Source organism: Peromyscus californicus, unplaced genomic scaffold (assembly GCF_007827085.1).
Source record: "Peromyscus californicus insignis strain IS unplaced genomic scaffold, ASM782708v3 Scaffold_4__1_contigs__length_199733344, whole genome shotgun sequence".
In the NCBI taxonomy this organism is placed as follows: Eukaryota; Metazoa; Chordata; class Mammalia; order Rodentia; family Cricetidae; genus Peromyscus; species Peromyscus californicus.
Window position 1 is genome coordinate 61,631,986 of NW_026294562.1, and position 19,032 is coordinate 61,651,017.

Below are 19,032 nucleotides of genomic sequence, written 5' to 3' on the forward strand. Positions count from 1 at the left end.
GTGAACATACAGTGCTGTTCACCAACTGTGTCATTCTCAGTAATGGCCCCCGGGACTTCTGTCTTAGTTACTTATCTTGTTGTGACAAAAGGCCCAGCAACTTAAGGAAGGAAGAGTTTTAGTTCATCCATCCTGGCAGAGAAGTCATGGTGGTCAGATCATAATGTCACACTATACCTGCAGCTAGGTATCAGAGGTGGATGTTGGTGCTCAGTTTGGGTTTTTTCTTTCTTATTCAGCCAGGGACCCCATCCATGGAAGGATGCTGATCACACTTGGGGTGAGTCTTCCCACCTAAATTATTGCAACCCAGAAACTGCCTCACAGACTTGGTGATTCTAGACACTATCAGGTTGGCAGGCAGTATTGACTATCATGTATGCCTGTGTCCACTCCCTTCCTTGATGAAAGTTGCAGGTATGGCTGTGAGAGGATCTTAGAATAGGGAGAGTGTCCTGGGTTTCCTGGGGACCCTAAAGTGATCCCAGTAACCCTCACAGAGCAAAAGATGAAGAGGTGAAGGGCTTTGAGATAACAGCCAAGGAATGCAGGTGGAAGATGGAACACGAAGGATACAGGTTCTCCCAGGAGTCCCTGGGAGAAACGGGGTTCTGCTGACTGTAGACCTCCAGCTTCCTGGACTGTAGTCATACGTTTGTGTTGCTTTAGGCCCCTGAGCCTGTGAACATTGTGAGGTTCCCTGTGTTGAAGATTCATTGACTGGCAAGAACTGTGAATGTGGAGAGATGGGAAGTGGCAGGTGAAGAGGCAAATTACCTTGAGCTGTCTTTAGTCCCAAGGTAGTCATTTATCATTTCTAGAGCTAATCTAACATCCTTTCAACTGTCAGGTGAAACCTTCGGAATGTATTGACTTAGCAGACGGCTAGCTTCTACCAATTCAAAAGCTAAAAATGTCATCAGATAGTATCTGAGACCTAGAGCAGAAATGTTATGCTTTGCTCATGGTGATAGGTATCCTCGCCTTTTCCCAGGAGGAAACAGGAAGCTTTGGTCTTTTCCCATTGAGCAGGTGTTAACAGGTGTGTGTGTGTGTGTGTGTGTGTGTGTGTGTGTGTGTGTGTGTGTGTGCCCACACACGCAAGGCAGCTGGAGAATAACCTCGAATCTCTTTCCTTAGGAGTTGTCCACTGTGAGACAGGGTCTCTCATTGGCCTAAACTCGCCAAGTAGATCAGGCTGGCTGGCCAGTGAGCCCCTGTCTTTGTCTCCCTAGAGCTGTGACGACCAGTGCATGTCACCACACCAGGCTTCCCGCCCCCAGGGGCTGCATCTTAGCAGCTGGCCATGTCTTCATCCCACAGCAGGGTTTGTATAGATGGTTTTACTTTTTTCATTTTCCTGAGGTGATTCTCTGTATGAGTTTACCATGAATAACTGTTGAACTTCCCAAACGCACTCCTCACATTCCTCTCTGGACGCGGGTTACACAGCCACGTGTTCCTGGTTATCAAGTGTTTGGAGGTTCTCTTGCTGTCTTCTGTGTTGATTCTGATTTGACTCTACTGTCATCAGACTCCTCAGTATGTGCAGGTTTGTTTGAGATCCCAGGACATGGAGAGCACATGCCTGTTGCATGCCTTTGTCTGCAGAGACCTAAAGAAACATTTATTCATCCCAGATAAGGAGGTTACCCGCAGACCGAAGAGCCTGAGTCTGGCTTGGTGAATATACAGGAGTTATGATTTTCATATCTACTACTGGCAAGAAGCATCTCAAGGGAGGATGGCTTTAGTCTAGCATGTAGTGTAAGAGAGTACAGTCCAGGAAAGGCACGGAGAAGGGAGCTACTCAAGGCGGTGGTGGTGGGAGCTTGCTCACGTCTGCCTGGGGCAGGAAGCAGAGCTAGACTGTAAATCTCATGGGCCACCACCAGTGACCCACTTCCTCCTACTAGAACCCACCTCTGAAATGTTCCACAGCCTCTCAAAATACCACCAGTATCCGGTAGCCAAGTTCAAACACAGGAGCTTGCCCGAAGCAGTCCACGTTCAAACCACAACAGTAAACCAGTGAGTTCATTAGAGTTACAGGCAGGAGCCTGGGTGACTCTCAGGCACCTACATCACTCTGAAGCCCCGACCCCAGGCAGCCTTCCACCTCTTGTATACTCCAGCACTCCTCAAGAGCACATACAGCTGGGGCCAGACCAGCAACCAGAACCCCAGTATCCCGTGATTCTCTCTCTACATAAGAACGTTAGCAGACTCATTGTCCCAGACCATGCTATTGAAAGGACCAAGCAGACGCCATAACAGACTGCTCAGTCTTCTCTCAAAGATAAGGCCTCAATTTCAGTTTCCTGAGACTTGAGCAAGCAGTTTCTGGGAGGTCCATGAACAAAAGACAGTCCTTGCAGAAGTTCCCTTTCTGCACGTACTCTGACTGCTCAAGGTTCAGTCAATTGTTTACTGTCTGGGACCTCTCACCAACTTAGAGCTATGTGCATGGGTCAATGTGACAGCCTGGGTCACTGAGCCAGCCCCCACAATCAGTATGTGATAGGCCAGCCAGCCTCCATGGTGCTCAAGGACAAAGCCTGGGACTTGTCCAGGTCTGCCCAAAAACGGATAACTATAACCCCCAACTAACCCTAGCCAATTAAAAGTTACTAACATGATTGTCACTCACATAAACCAATCCTGTGTCTGTTCCTATGTAGTCTGTAGACCCCAAGCCCCCCTTGCTTTAAAAACCCCATTGCTACTTGGGGTCTCTCCTGCCCTGCTGCTGCGTCAGACGGACAGAAAGTCCCGAGTTAACTAGTAATAATACAAAGACTCTTTGCTTTTGCATCGGATTCGGTCTCTTGGTGGTCTTTGGGGGACTCTGGGTAAAACACTAGCAGCTGTATTCTGCTTAGTTCCTTGCCGTGACTGCAGGCTAAGGTCTTCTTTAGGTCACCACAGCAGCTCTGCTGCCAGACAATGATGGTCACACAACCTGGAGGAAGCAGCTGCTCAACAATGGTCTCTGGGCATTTGAGAGAAGGGTGTGTGCCCCAGGGTGGAGTGCCCCCGGATGAAGGCTATGTCCTGTTGGCTAACAGCATTAAGCTCTGCTACATCCTTGTTGGCCTTCGGTCTCATTGTTCCAACAATTGTTTAGAGAGGGTTGTCAGCATCTCTAACTATAACTGTAAATTTGTGTTGCTCCTTTTGTTCCTAACAGCTTCGGGGCATAGGCTCTTTAGCTTTTAGTCCTTCCTCTAAGAAGGTCCTGACCCCTCTGGTTCTCAGAGTTGCCCTCACTGGGGTGGCACTCTGGGCTGGGGAACAGCTCTTCCCACACTTGGAAGAGGATGCCCTGGCACCTTTGAACTTTGTGGTTTCTGATGAAGAATCTGCTGTCAGATGAGCTGGTGCTCCCTGTGGGTAACATTTTTCTTTCCCACTGTTTTCAGAATCTTCTCTTCTGTTTTCAGAAGTTTGCCACCGAGGCCTCCATGTGGGTTCTCAGGATCAATCCTGCTTGAGGTTCACATGGCTTCTTGAGCATCCATGTGCTTGGTCATACTCGGGAGACTTTACTTTTTTAAGAGTTATTTTTATCTTTAATTAGGTGTGTGATTGTGTGTCTGTGCATGTGTGATCAGGTACCTGTGGAAGCCAGAGAGGTAATCAGATCCCCTGGATTTGAAGTCACAGGCTATTGTGAGCTTCAGTCCGGGTGCTGGGAACCCAACTCAGGTCCTCCGCAAGAACAGCGAGTGCTCTTAACTGTTGAGCCATCTTTCCAACTCTACTCAGGAGCTTTTCGCCCTTTTTGGTACTTTTTTTCCCTGCCATACCCTCTGCCTCTTCTTCCATGATTCCCATGGCTTTGTGAGTCAGCTTTGGTTACTATAATACAAATACCTGAGATATGTGGTGGTATTGTGTTCCCCAAAATATTGTGCACTCTAATAAACTATCTGGGGTCAAAGAACAGAACAGCCACTAGATATAGAGGCTAGAAAATGGTGGCACTCACACCTTTAATCCTAGCATTCCAGAGGAAGAAATCCATCTGGATCTCTGTGAGTTCAAGGCCACACTGGAAGCAGCCAGGCATGGTGACTCACACCTTTAATCCCAGAAAGTGAGCCTTTAATCCCAGGGAGTAATGGCAGAAAGCAGAAAGGTTTATAAGGCGTGACAACCAGAAACTAGAAGCATTTGGCTGATTAAACTTTTAAGCTTCTAGCAGCAGTTCAGCTGAAAGCCATTCAGATATGAGGACACAGAGGCTTCCAGTCTGAGGAAACAGGATCAGCTGAGGAACTGGCAAGGTGAGGAAGCTGTGGCTTGCTCTGCTTATCTGATCTTCCAGCATTCACCCCAATAACTGGTCTCAGGTTTGATTTTATTAATAAGACCTGTTAAGATTCCTGCTACAGAGATAGTCATCCTAGGATGGTAATGAACAACAATAGAGTTGGTTTGAGTTTGGGGGGGCTTATGTTTTGGAGGTTCTAGTCCATGCCCCTTGGTCTCATGCTTGGGACCTGTGACAAGGTCACACATCACAGCAGGAGTGTGTGGTGAACCAAAACCTCTAGCCTTGTGGGTGAAAAGCAAAGAAAGAGAAAGGAAAGGGCTAGTATCTCAATAGCCCCTTCCAAGGCATGCTCCCAGTGACCCAAGACCTCCTACCAGACCCCATTCCATAAAGATTGTCACCTCACTATAGCCCACACTGGAGACCAAGCCTTCAACACATGGCCCTTCAGGTAACACCAAAGATCAACTGTGTATGATGGTTGTTGATATTGACTGTCAACTTGACAGAGTCTAGAACCTAAGAAGAAACTCTGATGTGACGAAGAAACTGTGATAGAGACGAAACTCTGGATGTGTCTGTAGGCAGTTTCTGGATTGGGTTGACTGAATCACCACCTTGAATATGGAAATCACCATCCCATGGGCTGAATAGAAAGAAATAAAGCAAGCTGGGTGCTGGCATCCATCTGTCTCCTTCCTGTGGACTTAATGTAACCAGCTGCCCTATGCTCCTGCTTCATGCCTTCCCAGCCATGATAGACTGGTCCCCAACTATGAGTCAAAACAAACCCTCCCGTATGCTGCTTTTGTGGGTATTTGGTCACGTGAAGAGTAACTAGCACTCCACGAAAGTCATCAGTGTGAGTTCTGTGATATAGTCCTTCAGATTGCTGGGGCTGTGTGTGTGTGTGCCTTCCCAGCCTCTGTTAGTCTATCTCCTCTCTAGCCTGGATCATCTTTGTTGACTTACATCTTTCAGTTCAGTGTTTCATCTTCTCAAGGATCCTTCCCCTTCCTTCTGTCACTTGGGTCCACTACAGTAGCTACCTTTCTCAATGCTGAGACCAAATACAAGAAGCAAACTAAGGGATGAAGGGCTTGCTTTGGCTCAGGGTTTCCATCATGGTGGGGAAGGTAGGGTGGTGGGCCACTCTGTGGCCAGAGTGGGTGTTCACCCCAGTGGACCAGAATCAGAGAGACTTAGGTAGAACAAGGGCTGGGCTACAACCCTCAAGGTCAGTCCCTCAATGATCCACTTCCTGCAGCAAAGCCCCATCTCTTAAAGGTTCCACAACCTCCGGAAACAGTGCCCCTCAGTAGAAGACCAAGGTTGAAACAGATGAGACTGTGAAGCATCCAGATACACACACACACACACACACACACACACACACACACGAGCTTTTGTCTTTTTTTATCCTTTCCATTATTGGAGTTTTTGGTCCTAAAATCTCCATTTGGTTCTCCTTGATACCTGTTGTTTTTTGTTTGTTTGTTTTGTTTTGTTTTTATGTGTATGGGTGCTTTGCCTACATATATGTCTCTGTAGCACTTGCATGTCTGGTGCCTAAAGAGCATTGTGCCAGAAGAAATCATTGGATCCCCTGGAACTGGGGCTACAGATGGTTGTGAGCTGCCATGTGGGTGCCAGGAATCCAACCCAGATCCTCTGGAAGAGCAGCAAGTGCTCTTAACCTCTGAGCCATCTCTCCAGCCCTATTCCTTGGTATGTTTTACATCTTTGATTGGATTCTCTGCTCTTCGTTGAGCCTCTGTGTGTGTGTTAAGTTGCCTCTGTGTTACCCCGTGGAAGCCTTCTTACAGTGGCTGTGTTAAGGTCTTGGCTGAGTAATCATAGTGCGATGTCTCAGCATTGACCTCTGCTGATCACTTTGACCTCAGCTTGAGATCTTCCCGGTGCTTATACTGACTTTTTATCCAAGCCTATGTTTGACAGGTTCTGTTAGGAGTCTCTGGCCTTAAAACTCTTTTAGTTGGCTTCCTCTGGCACTGATTCACCAGGAGGAGGCAGATGCTCACATTCCCAGCAGGTGTCTGAGTGCCCAAGGGGTCTCTGCTCATTGCTCACCTGGGTCTGATTCTTGCGGACTAGGGTGGGACAAGGTACCTAGTTACAGCTCTTCACAAGTCCTGCACCGACACTGTAGAGGCTTGGTCATCAGTGAGGTGAAGCCAAGAGGGAGAGATGGATGCTTCATTGCTGATAGTGTGGTAAGGGAGGGGGGAGGATCCATGTGTCCAAATGGCCTTCACTGAAATCTCACTGGCCTAAAAGGAAGAAGAAGGAATGGGTGCCTAGCTGAGACAAAACCCAGCTTGGGTTCCTTAACTCCACCCCTGCTGTCCTTTGTGCACTATTTTTTCTTTAGCTCTGTTTGGCTAGACTAATCGTTCTTTGTGTGCATGTGTGTGTGTGCGTGTGTGTGTGTATGTGTGTGTGTGTGTGTGTGTGTGTGTGTGTGTGTGTGTGTGTGTTCTTTTTTTATTTGGAGAGTGGAGGAATTGAAGGGAGAGAATTGAGACAAGGTCTTGCTATGCAGCCCTGCCTGACCTAGTACTTACTGTGTAGACTGTAGACAAGGTCATACAATGTAGCCCAGGCTAGCCTTAAACATGTGGAAATACCTCATCCTCTCAAGTGCTGGAAATACAGACATGAGCCACGATGTCTGCCTAGTTCTCCATTTTCTCCAGGGTGGCCCTTTACCTCATCACTTCAGCTCTACAAAGCAAGATTTTGTTCCCTGCCTGTGGCTTCTCTTCTGTTGGTGTTCCCCCTCTGCTAACCTCCTCAGCTCCGTGGCTGGGACACGGAAGACCACCTGCTGAGGTCACCATCCCACTAAAGTATAACCCCAGGAGACTCACCCCTATGGGAGCAAGGCTCTTGACTGGTTTTGCACTTCAGTAGAAGAAAGGGGGGTTTCCATTGCAGGAGTGGTCCAGAATAAAGATTCGGGGAGCTTGATCCTCAGCTCCAGAGATCTGTGGTGTCCCCCAGATTCCTAACTCAAGGTCTGGCAACATCGTGCTTGGACCTGGGTCTATTCTGTCCGGCAAGCTGCTGCCTCCATCTTGAGCTCTCCCTGTCAGGAGCCTGCAGGAGAAACTGCCCCCTCCCGCCGCAGGCTCACACGTTAAACACACGCATCCAGCTGGCACCACCATTTTAGGCATTTAGCTTGAGCTCTCTTCCTCTCCTCGAAAACTGGAGAGGCTCCTCCAGGGGAGCCAGCTGCCATAGTTTGAATAGGAAACGCCCCCACTCCCCCAGCTCATGTGTTGAACACATGCTCCTCGTCTTGGGAAGTTCTGGAAACATTAGCTAGAGCCTAGCTGGTGAAAGTAGGTCACTGCCACGTGCTGTTGAAAGTGGTAACTTCCCTCTCGGCTTCCTGTCTGCCATGAGAGCAAGAACTTCCTCTCCTACACACTTCCGCCACCGTGATGCATGGAGTCCAAGTGACCGTAGGCTGAACGGACCCTCTGAAAACTGAGCCCAAGTCAGACCTTCCTCCTTCAGGTTATTCACATCAGGTCCTTGATCACAATGAAGAGAACAGCCACTGTACAGGACAAATGCTCACCCTCCATCTACTTCCTGTACTGGTTTGCATCCCCTCTGAGACTGTCCACCTCTCTCTACTCACCAACCTCTAACATAGGGGTCTTCCTATGCTGTCTAAATCTGCAGCTGTGAGTGGCGGATGTGTTGTCTCTTGTGAGCCACTCCTCAGCCCTGAAGGGACCCCCTACTACACTCTTCCTCCCTATTCACAGGGAACCTCCCCCGCTCCATGCCCTCCACCTGCCTTACTCTACTTTATAACCTGTTTTTCTCTCCGGGATGTTTTTCTTGGGCCCCACCACAGTTAAGTGTGTGTGTGTGTGTGTGTGTGTGTGTGTGTGTGTGTGTGTGTGTGTGTGTTACTCACATGGACATGGCCTCCTTAGCCTCTGTAGACCTCCCTAGGGCCTGTGGATCACCTGGCCCCATAAGACATCATTTGATTGGCCTAAAAGCCTGTGCTTTAAAAGAGCCAAAGGGTACTCCCAGTATATACACTGTGGGCTCACTGGGCCTCTCCCTTGCTAATGGAGGACCAAGAGGAACTCTGGGCACCATAGCAAAGTACAGAACCAATAACAACTGGAAATCTGCTCAAGAGCATTGTAAGAAGTGCTAATTTCCCATTGTTTTATATTCTCCAGGCAGGGATCATAAGCCTGAATAAATGAAGAAGTGTGTATGTGAACTATCATGGGAGTGATGGAGGAGTCCTAAGGCTGGAAAACCATGACTGAGGTTTTTAGAAAGGACCCCTTAAGAACTCAGGAATCAGGATCACATACAGTGACATCATGATGATAGTGGCAGGGACAGTGGGAGGAGACAAGGAGTTGGGGAAGAAGAGAAGAACCTTGTCCAGAACCCAGGCCATCCCTGTGCTGACCATAGTGCCCACACAGAGCCCAAGGGGCCTCACTTCAGGAAGAGGGCAACAGAACCGAGCTTGGCCTCAGCTGTCCTTCCTCTGGCCTTTTGACAGTTCCCAGGGTTGCTGAGGCCCAGAGAGGCTCAGAGCCCTGGACAGGGCTGTACAGAACCACATTCCTGCTGGAATCCTTGCCCTCCCTCCTTTGGACCAGGGACCAGCAGTCTCAGGAACACCCAAGCTTCCTCTCAGACAACTTCTGCTTCCCCAGGTGCCTGTTGGGTGGGGCCAGGTTGTCTAGACTGTGGGGCTACTCAGCCCCCAGCTTTTGTCCCCAGAGTACGTGGAATAGACGAGGAGGCCCCACACAAAGGGCTGTTTGCCTTTCCCCCAGCTCTGAAACAATACTTGGGCCGGGAGCCAACCTTGGGGCCCCAGGCCCACCAGCTGGAGGCTGCTGTTGCTCGTCAGCTTGAGAATAAAGGGTGGGTAGGAACAGACTCTAGAGGCTGAATTTCCTGCTGAGAAGGTAGGGGCTTTGTGAAGGGGTCTTGGACATAGAGCATTTAGATAAGTGGGTGTGCGGCTTGTGGGGCATGGTGTTGGATGGGGTGTGTATCTCTGGCACAGACTTAGAAGAGACATGAGGACGTGATGAGGTGGAACCTGGTGATGCTAGGTCTCAGGTGGGAAGCCAGGCATAGGGAGGCTCAAGTCAACCTGGTTGGAGCAAGGCTGGATGCAAGTGAGCTCTGGGGCAGGACAGAGGAGGAAGTGGACTGCATCCACTCCTGCCCAGCTCCCCAAGATCTCCACTCAACACCCTGCGCCTACCTCAGGGTTCCCAGGGCCCCTTTCTTGGACCGTCCATACACCAGCTCCTCTAGTGTCGAGGCTCCTCACTTCATCCGGCCCTTCTCTCACCACGCCATCCCTGCCACCTATGAGCCAAGCACCTGGCTTGCCGGAGCGGCCTGATTCCCACGTTCTCATGCTGGCTTTCTTTTGGTTTCAGTCGTGGATCACCGTAAGATGCTCAGACCTGTCTTGGGATGAGATCTGACTGCAAAAGAGGCAATGATATTCCCCCATTCCAGTTCCCTTACCGTGGGTGCAGTCTCGGGAACTGATCAGAGGAAACATAGGGGTGTGTTTGGTCCCACAGGTGCCCGGGCCCAGCTACAAATCCTAGTGTTGGAGGCTACTCCCCCTTCTCATTGACCTTCATGCTCCACACACAGGGGACACACATGGGGTGAGGAAGGCTGCTCTGAGGCCAAACAAGAGCTGATACTGCCAACCTTGGCTCCCATCCACTGCGGGCCCCTGGAGCAGCCAGCCCCTGGCCTGGCCTCCCCAGCCCTCCCCCTTCTTGGTGGGAGCTGGGTAGTGCTGCCTCTCTGTAGCCTGGGAACACCTCTCCCCTGGGCCTGCCCAACTCCACCTGAGACAACATCCTGGCCTCGATAAAGCCTGAGGGCACACGCCAAGCTAAGGAGCTTATCTACCACAACGCAACCGCACCCGAGAGGAGCCACACAGAGTGTAGAGATAAGGGGACAAGTTGGTGGGTGGTGTTCCCAGATATCCATCAAGGCCAGTGCCAGAGCCCGGCAGGTCCCTCTGCCTCCTTGGGGGGAAAGCCTCAGGTTTCAATCCCTTTTTTCCCTGCACCCCACACCTGTAGGGATCATCTTGGAGCTGTATCCAGATGCAGGACAGCTGCCCTGAGGGATGGCCCACTATTCATTGGAGTGGCTGATCCTAGGGGTACCCCTCTGCTGGAGAGAATCACAAGGTGTCTTGATTGTATTCTTGAACAACTGTTCCCTCTTAGACTTTCGACTGTCTGTGTTCCCTGGCCAGGCCACAGCAGGCATATGGCTCTAAGCAGGGCAGTGAGGCGATAGGTATGAGTCCAGCTCTGTCAGGATTTGCTATGTATCTTTAGGCCCTGGTTTCCCCAGTCACAATGACGATGTTGAGGTAGCACCATAAAGTCCTCTGATGTTCCTTCAGGGCCAGGGAGTGTCATCACCACCACCACCCACCCCACCCCACCCCCTACATGCCTAAGCTGGCATGAGCTTGAGACTCCAGCAGTCGGGTAGGGAAAGAGAGCTGGAGAAGGTGGGCTTCCATGGCTACCAATGGCCTTGCATGGTGGACACTACTCAGCCTCCAGCAGGATCAAGACCTACTATTGCCAGTGGTAGGGCTGACTTTCCCTGGGAACTGCCTTGTCCAAGGTCATATGCTGTCTCCAGCAGCCTGCTGGAAGGAAGACACAAGACCAGTGCTGGACTCTCTGGAATTCCACAGCTTACCTTATACCTGGTTCCAAGGGTAACATCCTAAAAGTGTCCCATGAACCCCTGCCCACAAACTTCATAGTCCTACCCGAAGGTACTATGGAGAACGGGATATTGTGCTACTATAGGAAAAATATATGATGCATGAGACCCCCTCTGGGCTGAGCTCCACCCTGGTGTCCTTGATGCCTGGGCAGGCACAGGTAGACCACGTAAGAAGCCTTTGCATGAAGGAGGGCGTGGTGGATAGTGGCCTTGACTGAGGAAGTGGGTCATGGGGCAGAAGGTACAGCTTCACTCCTCTGAGGCCTACAGTGGGAAGATGGGGTGGGGGAACCAGGTGTCCCAGTCCCCCCTCCCCCCCCATACTCAAGAACCTGTCACCAGTCCTGCTCATGCCCCTGCCCCAACCTCACACCTCCCTCCCCTCTTCCTGACCTCCTGAGGGCACATGGTCAATTACACATCTCATTGACTTGGTTTGGGACCTGCTTGACAGTTGTCTTTCCGTGTTGTTCTGGTTTGTCTCCTTAGCCACCCCTTTCTCCCTTCATGCGGAAGGCTTGAGGTGCTCCTTGGGCTTAGGACCCATAGAACTCTCTCTCCCATTCTGGCATCCCTCCTGCTGACCAGATGAGGGGCTGTGAGATGTAGTCAAGCTGTGAGGAGGCACACTATGTGGATGGGGCGCGTGCATCAAGATCTGAAGACAGCTGGGTGGCTCCACCGGCTGTTCTGCTATGTACAGCATGGGGGCCTGGCCGGACAAGGGTCCTCACTGCCAGGCTCGTCCTGCAAAGGGCAGGAAAAGGACAGAGCATCCACGAGGAAGCTGGACAGAGGTTCCTGAACATGTTGCTTTTCCCGTTGCTAAGACAAAATACTTGGCAAAAACCACTTAAGGAAAGGTTCATCTGGGCTGACAATTTAAGGGTACGGTCCATCACGGCAGAGAAAACAGAGCAGTAGGAGTGTGAGGCAGCTGGGCACATCGCATCTGCAGCTAGGAAAAAGAGAGAGATGAACGCTGATGCTCAGCTCGCTTTCTCCTTTTTCAGCCTAGGACCCCAGCCCATGGAGCGGTGCAGCCCACATTCAAGGTGGGCTGCCCCACCTCAGTTGACCTAATCTAGAAATTCCCTCACAGACATGCCCAGAGGTTTGTCTCCTAGGTGATTTTAACTCCTGTCAAGTCGACATCGATACCAACCACCACAACAGGGATGCCTCATTCCAGGATTATGCAGATCTATGGTGCTGCTGGTCTCGGCAGCCTGGCCACAGGAGTGGGGCAATCATATACTCAGTTACATGTATCCAATTATATATCATTATCCTCATGTGCCTCCCTCCAAGATGCACCTGCTTAGGGGGTCTGAAGTGAGCTGGACACTTTGAGCAGTAGCCACTGGTCCTGATACACAGCATAGGGAACTAGCCACATGGAATGACAATTGTACCCTCATGTTTCTGAGCAGGGCCAAGATGAGTGGAGTCAGAACAGCTTAGTTCCTCTACTAGAGCTTTGGACACAGGCATCCGGAGAATCCTGCTTTGGTCAGACTACCTGCCTGGTGGGCACTACACACGCATACACACACACACACACACACACACACACACACACACACACACACACACAAACACACTTGATTCTAACAATGAGCCAGTTTTTTGCATACTCATATTCATATGGCTTTACTTCCAAGAGCCAAGAGGTGGATAACCAAGTATCCAACAGATAACTGGACAAGCAAAGCAGTACTCTTGTCTCATGTGTGGTCATCCTCATGGGAGGACACTCCTCAATCTTTAGAAGGACATTCACCATGGATGACCATCAAGGATGCTGCGTTGAATCTAGCAGGATTCCATGTCGGTCCCTGTAGTTGTCAGATTCATAGAAACAGAAAAACAGATAGGGTGTTGGGTGCTGGGGAATCCATGCTTGACAGGAACAGGATTTCAACTTTAAAAAATGGAAAGTTCTGGAAGTGGATGATGGTGACAGTTGCACAACATTGTGAATGGGATTTATACCACTGGAGTGTGCACTTAGACACGGGTACAATGGGAAGCTGCTTCCCCGGGCCCTTTTTTTTTTTCTAATATCATGTTCTATAATGTGGTGAAATACACCCTAGTAACCATGTTAAGTGCACAATTCTGTGGCACTGAGTATATTCACACAGCTGTGTGACTGTCACATATTCATCCAGAAAGCTCCCCTGTGTGTCCCCTGTGGAAACCGAGGCTGGATTTGGGCTATAGCGGTACTGGCCACTCACAGTCAGCACAGGATAAAAATGTCCGATGTACAAAGGTGTGGAGGGATTGAGTGAGGAGACAGACGGAAGTACCATCCCCCTGCCTGACATTGTGTCAAATGTGTTTACCACTGAGAGACCAGTAAAGACCTGATGGAAAGGGGAGAAGGGGAAGGAGAGGGCAGAGGGAACGAGACAGGGTTCCTGAGACTTGCTGGTCCAGCCCACTCTTCACCACGGGACTCAACCTGAGGACACTTGAATAAGGAGCCTGGGCCTTTTTGTGGGCCTGTGGTGGACACACGTGCAGCTGGCAGAGATTTGAACTAGTCATTCCTCCTGTGACTCAGCCAATATTGACCAAGCCATGACCTTGGGCCACTGGCCACTGTGCCCCTGCAAAGCTCATTCATTGTGGGAAGTTCGGTCTGTTCAAGCCTGCCTGAACAGCTTTACATGGGGCACCTGGGGGAAGACTAGCCCGAGCTACCACTGGGGGTTGTTAGTGGGTCATTGGGTACTTGGAAGACACCCTGTGGATGATGAAGGTGTAGGGCTGCTGTTGGGGCTAGCCTAGTATTTCTTCCGGCTGAGATGGGTGGTTCCAGGTTCCCTAGGGAAGCCTGAGTCATGGGCTACGGCCCAGCCAGGTTCCAGGGCCTATGAGCCATGTACCTTGGCATGCGTACTCGCAAAAGACACTTTTATTCATAGAAAATATCTTCTCCTGCCACCCTCCTCCTTCAGAAAACAAACTGTGGGTTTATCTTTTCTTGAGGCATGGGAACCAGCCTTGGGTGGGGAGTCTATTCCTCAGACAAAGGACAGACTGGCTTGGAGCAAGGTCTCAGAACAAGAACAACACCTGCCACCAAGTGGACCAGATGACTCTGCAGCCATGCTCAGCCCCTGATCCCACTTCAGGCCAAGAGGGAAGGGAAGGGGATAGCAGAGGGCATTAGAAGACCCACACTGAAGGACACCCTCAGAAATGACACCAGGACCCCCATGAGGCCTCCTTAATCTGATACCTTCTTGAAGTGAACTCCAGGACACAACTCCAGCTCCTTACCCAGCCCTTCTGGGGAGTGTAAGGCCTCTTCTGAGCCCAGGAAAGAGAGAAAGTACTCACAGTCTCTTAGCAATGCCAGCTAAAGCCTGGGAGGACAATGGTCACCACCCTCGGGCTAGAGAACGTGGACCAGACATAGGATCATCCTCAGCTGTCTCCTGTACTAGAGACTGGGTGGCTCTGCTTGACTGCCTGGGCACATGCTGGTATCATTAACATCTGCCTGCCCCTAAGACATGCTGCAGTGTTAGGACTATGCCTGGAGTTGGGGGGCGGGGTGCAGGTATGAGAGGTGGACCAGGTCTCAGTTCACAAGAGGGGCTGGCCAGCAAGTCTAGAGACCACACAAGGTGATGAGTGTGAGAAGGAAATGGAGGGTGGAGGGGAATCTGTCTGGTTCTGGGAGGTGGAAGGCATAACTGTGTCCACCACAGTGTAAGAGAAGAAGGCCAAGTGTGGACAGCAGGAAATATGGGGCAGCTGAGACACCCAAGCAGGAACAGGTCCTGGGCCATAGACAGGATCCTCCTTGGGGGAAGAGCCTGACCCTTACTCTGGAGCTCTGGCTGGGGCCATGTCCAAGGCTGTACAAGCTAAGGGTTTGTAATTGGCCCACAGTGGTCTCACAGCCCCCACAACACTTCTCTAAGGCTCACAGTACTCCCACAGCCTCTTACACCACACACCATACCTGGGTGGGAATTCAGTGTGGATGCCATAAATACCCATAAATCCCCAGGCTGTTGGTCCACTCACACCTTGCCACCTGTCACCCTGTGTGGCTGTCACACGTTAATTCAAGCTACCAAGGTGTGCACTCCACCATCACAACCAAACAGGAGCAGAGTCACAACGTGAAGATAGGACTCCTGAGAGCCAGGCCAGGCCTCAACCAAGGACCTGAAATCACAGTGCAGGTCTGGAGTATGTGACCCTGCTGTGGGGCCCCCAGACTCACACACTCGAGCCCGGAACCCAGTCCTCTCCCGTGCTGCCCTTCATTCTCCACTGAGTTAACAGGTCTGGTGACACAGACCCTCTCCTAGCCTGGCAGAGCAGCTAGGAGCTAGCGCTGAGGGACACTGTCACTCTTCAGTTCGGAAAGGACTCTCAGAACCAGACAGTGTCAGCACATGGCTTGAAGGGAAAGTGCCAGAATTCTAGGGACTGAGGCAGCCAAGGAAGGAGGGGAGATCCTCACAAACAATGGGGTAAGGCCCCACGGATGCACCGGGTCTGTACTCAGGGCTAGACCAGCTGCCTTATTTAGCTGTAAGGTTTGTCAGGTTTTAATTAAGCCATGTGTAATGGGGGGGGGGGGGGCGGTGAGCCTACATTCTCTGGAAAACTCCAATTACCCAGCAAGCCTCCGTGTGTCCGGATTCGAGCCCTCTAGAACCAAGGCTGGCCCCACAGTATCTTTTACCTATTGACGGGTCCCCTGAGTGCTACTCAGCAGGGCCTTTCAAAGGTTCCGGGTCTCTAGTCCTCTTCTCCTGCCACCCCCTGCCCCTGCCAAACACACACTCAAAACTCCCACCCACCTTCTCTCAGCCTCTGGAAGATTCTCCCAGAAACATGCCCCCACTTCCACTTCACTAATTGGCCCTTCATCTGGCTTAGCCCAGCTGGACAGCCAGTGGCCCTCACCCTGATGCCCACCTTCCTCTTCCCATGAACCTTCTCACCACCCCCCTCCTCCAATTCCAACCCTCTGCTTTCCTGGCAAGGTCTGCCCCAGACCTGAGGGCAGTCCAGATAGCCCTCCCTGATCCTTCAGGCTCCGGCATCACCAGGCCTGGCCACCTAGGGAGGCAAGGGGACTCTGATCAAGACCAGTGACAATTGCAGACTGGAGCCTTTGCTCCTCAGCCACCACACATCCTTATCTTGTAGCCAGACCCCCTGGCCAGGGGTGAGTGGTTAGGCTGTTTGGACTGATCTGGGGTTAGCCTGGGAGGGGAGTTCCCCCATGAAGTTCCCCATTAAAGATAAGGAATAGGCTGGCGACACTGATCTATGCCCTAAAAACCACAAACACAGATCTCGTCTAGGTTATTCCCTCGCAAGGCAAGAGCAAGAGTCAGCTGGACCTAGTTCTCCCACTATGCACACTTGGCATTGACGGAGCCCTGTGGCCCATCTGGCAACCTGCCCATCCCCACAGTTCTACCCACCAGTCAGAAGAGGACACGGCACTAAGACAACCCAAAGATGGCGGACTCCTTGCTGGCCATGTGGGTATCACCCTGGTGGCTCCCTTGAATGTGACTCAGACTGTTTGTCTTTTCCACGGCTCGGTGGAGACAGTAGTGTGAGATGGCTGACAGCTGATTTCCACCCTGGCAGCCCCTGCATCTGAGAGGCCAGAGAAGTTAGCAGAGCCTGCCGGGAGCCTCACCCCAGAAATCCAAGCACTCCAGGCCCTGTGTGGTCAGAGGAGAGGCTGTCTGGCTCTGACTCCCAAGGAACCCACAGAATCCTGCAGGAGGTTGATGACTGACAATCCTGGGTAGGCTCCCACACCAGGAGCCTGGCTGAAACTGTCAAGGGACTTAACTCCCCAAAGTTAAGAAGACTGGCTCCTTGGCCTTACCATATTCTTTGTCAGCCTTAGAAGGACAGAGGAGGAAGACTAAACCTGTCTGTACCTAGGAGAGAAGCGTCTTGAGACCCTAGGGCCATGCTGGAGGCCTCTGGCACCATGCGAGCCAGAGCTGTTGAGCTACTGTGGTTTGCAGAGACCACAGCATGCAGCTTTCAGCCTGCAGCCCACTCCAGGGCTCCAGCATGGTCTGGGGCTCAGGATCATATAAGTAGGGAAGACAGGAAACCCCCACAACTCAGTAGCTGTGCTGTCCTACACAATTAGGGGTTCCTCAAGGAAGCTGAGTCCTGGAGCCTGAGACTAGGCCTACTGAGACTCTGTCCCCACCACGGTGGGGGTGGAAGCGCTTCTTCGTCTATGGGGAAAGAAACACCGAAGAACCCCCTTGGCCCTCCGCCATGCGTACACTACAGGAAGAAGTGGTGTGGAGTAAGACAAGCTCCAGGGATGCACACACAGAGGTACAGAGACAGACAGATAGACACAGTGAAAGAGACAAAAACACAGAAGACAGAGGCAGGGATACAGGGAGGTACAGAGAAGAGGGTCACAGACACAGACCGACACAAAGACAGAAAGCTAGAGAGACATGGAGGCAGAGTAGCACAGAGAGACAGACAGACACAGGGACAGACACAAACGAGACACATAGAGAGATAAAGAGTCAGACAGAGAGAGTGGTGAGAATCCAGAGACAGAGAGACAAAAGGAAAGAGAAAGACAAAGACAGAAAAACGAAGAGGGGCATAGAGACACAGAAGCAGACAGACAGACAGACAAAGTCAAAGAAAAAGGAGACAGAGAGATACAGACCAAGACATGACAGCTGATCCCCGCCACTCACACCAACATAAAGGCAGAGCGCAGCAGGAAGAAGCAATCGAGAGAAGAGCTGTGTCTCTCCCGGAGTTCTGCAAGATGAGCAGGGTTCTGAGAAGGACATGTTGGCCCCACACAACATGGCTTTCCCCAAACGGTGGCAATGGGAATGTCCATTGCATTTTACCACAGTTCTACATTGTCCAGTTTTAGTGGAGTATTAAAGTCGTAATGGAGGTAGTTTTCCCATAATTAAGGGCAAAAGGACTCCAATGAGGGGTTCAGAAAGGTAAGCAGAAGAGAGACACCCATGCTTGACACCACACTGAGACTCAGGAGCCAGGAGAGGGCTCCGACCAGCAGTCCAGACTGTGTTCTATGTGTCCAAATGTGTGGGCACAGCTGTTCATAAAAGCATTTGGCCTACATAGGACCCTACTCCTCACTCCCGAGTTCCTTGAGGAAGCAGTCCGATCCACTCAAACCACATATGTGGACGTTATAGCCACCATGACCATAACAACCAAGAACTGTCTATCTGCCAGGGCCATGGGACATGGTGCCTCCGACCCATGCCTTCAACCATAGAAATAGGTGCTCTAGACAGGCAGGAGCCTGAGCTCCAGATGGGTGGGGCTGGTCCTTCCCAGGCTGGGAGGGAGTATGTCCAGCCTATACCAGCTCTTGTGGCTGCTAGCCATCCTTGTCATGGAAACGTAACTGTCCTCTGCCTTCCTCTTCCCATGGCACTCTCCTTGAACATGACTGTGTTATTTCCCTTTTTATGAAGATGCCAGTCTGTCTTAGGGTTCCTATTGCTATGACCATGACCAAAAGCAACTCAGGGAGAAAGGGGTTTTTCAGTTTACAGCTTGTCGTCCAGGGAAGTAAGGGGAGGAACTCAAGGCAGGAACCTGGAGGCAGGAGCAGATGCAGAGGCCACGGAAGAATGCTTACTGGCTTGTTCAGGGCTTACTCAGCCTGCTTTCTTATGCACCCCAGGACCACCTACCCAGCGGTGGCACCACCCATAATGGTCTGGGTCCTCCCGTATTAATCACTAATTAAGAAAACACTCTAGAGGCTTACATACTTCTGATCTTATGGAGGCATTTTCTCAGTTGAGGTTCCCTCATCTCAGAAGACTCTAGCTTGTGTCAAGTCAACAACAACAACAACAAAAAAGTCAGTGCACAGACAAACTGGATTAGGACTC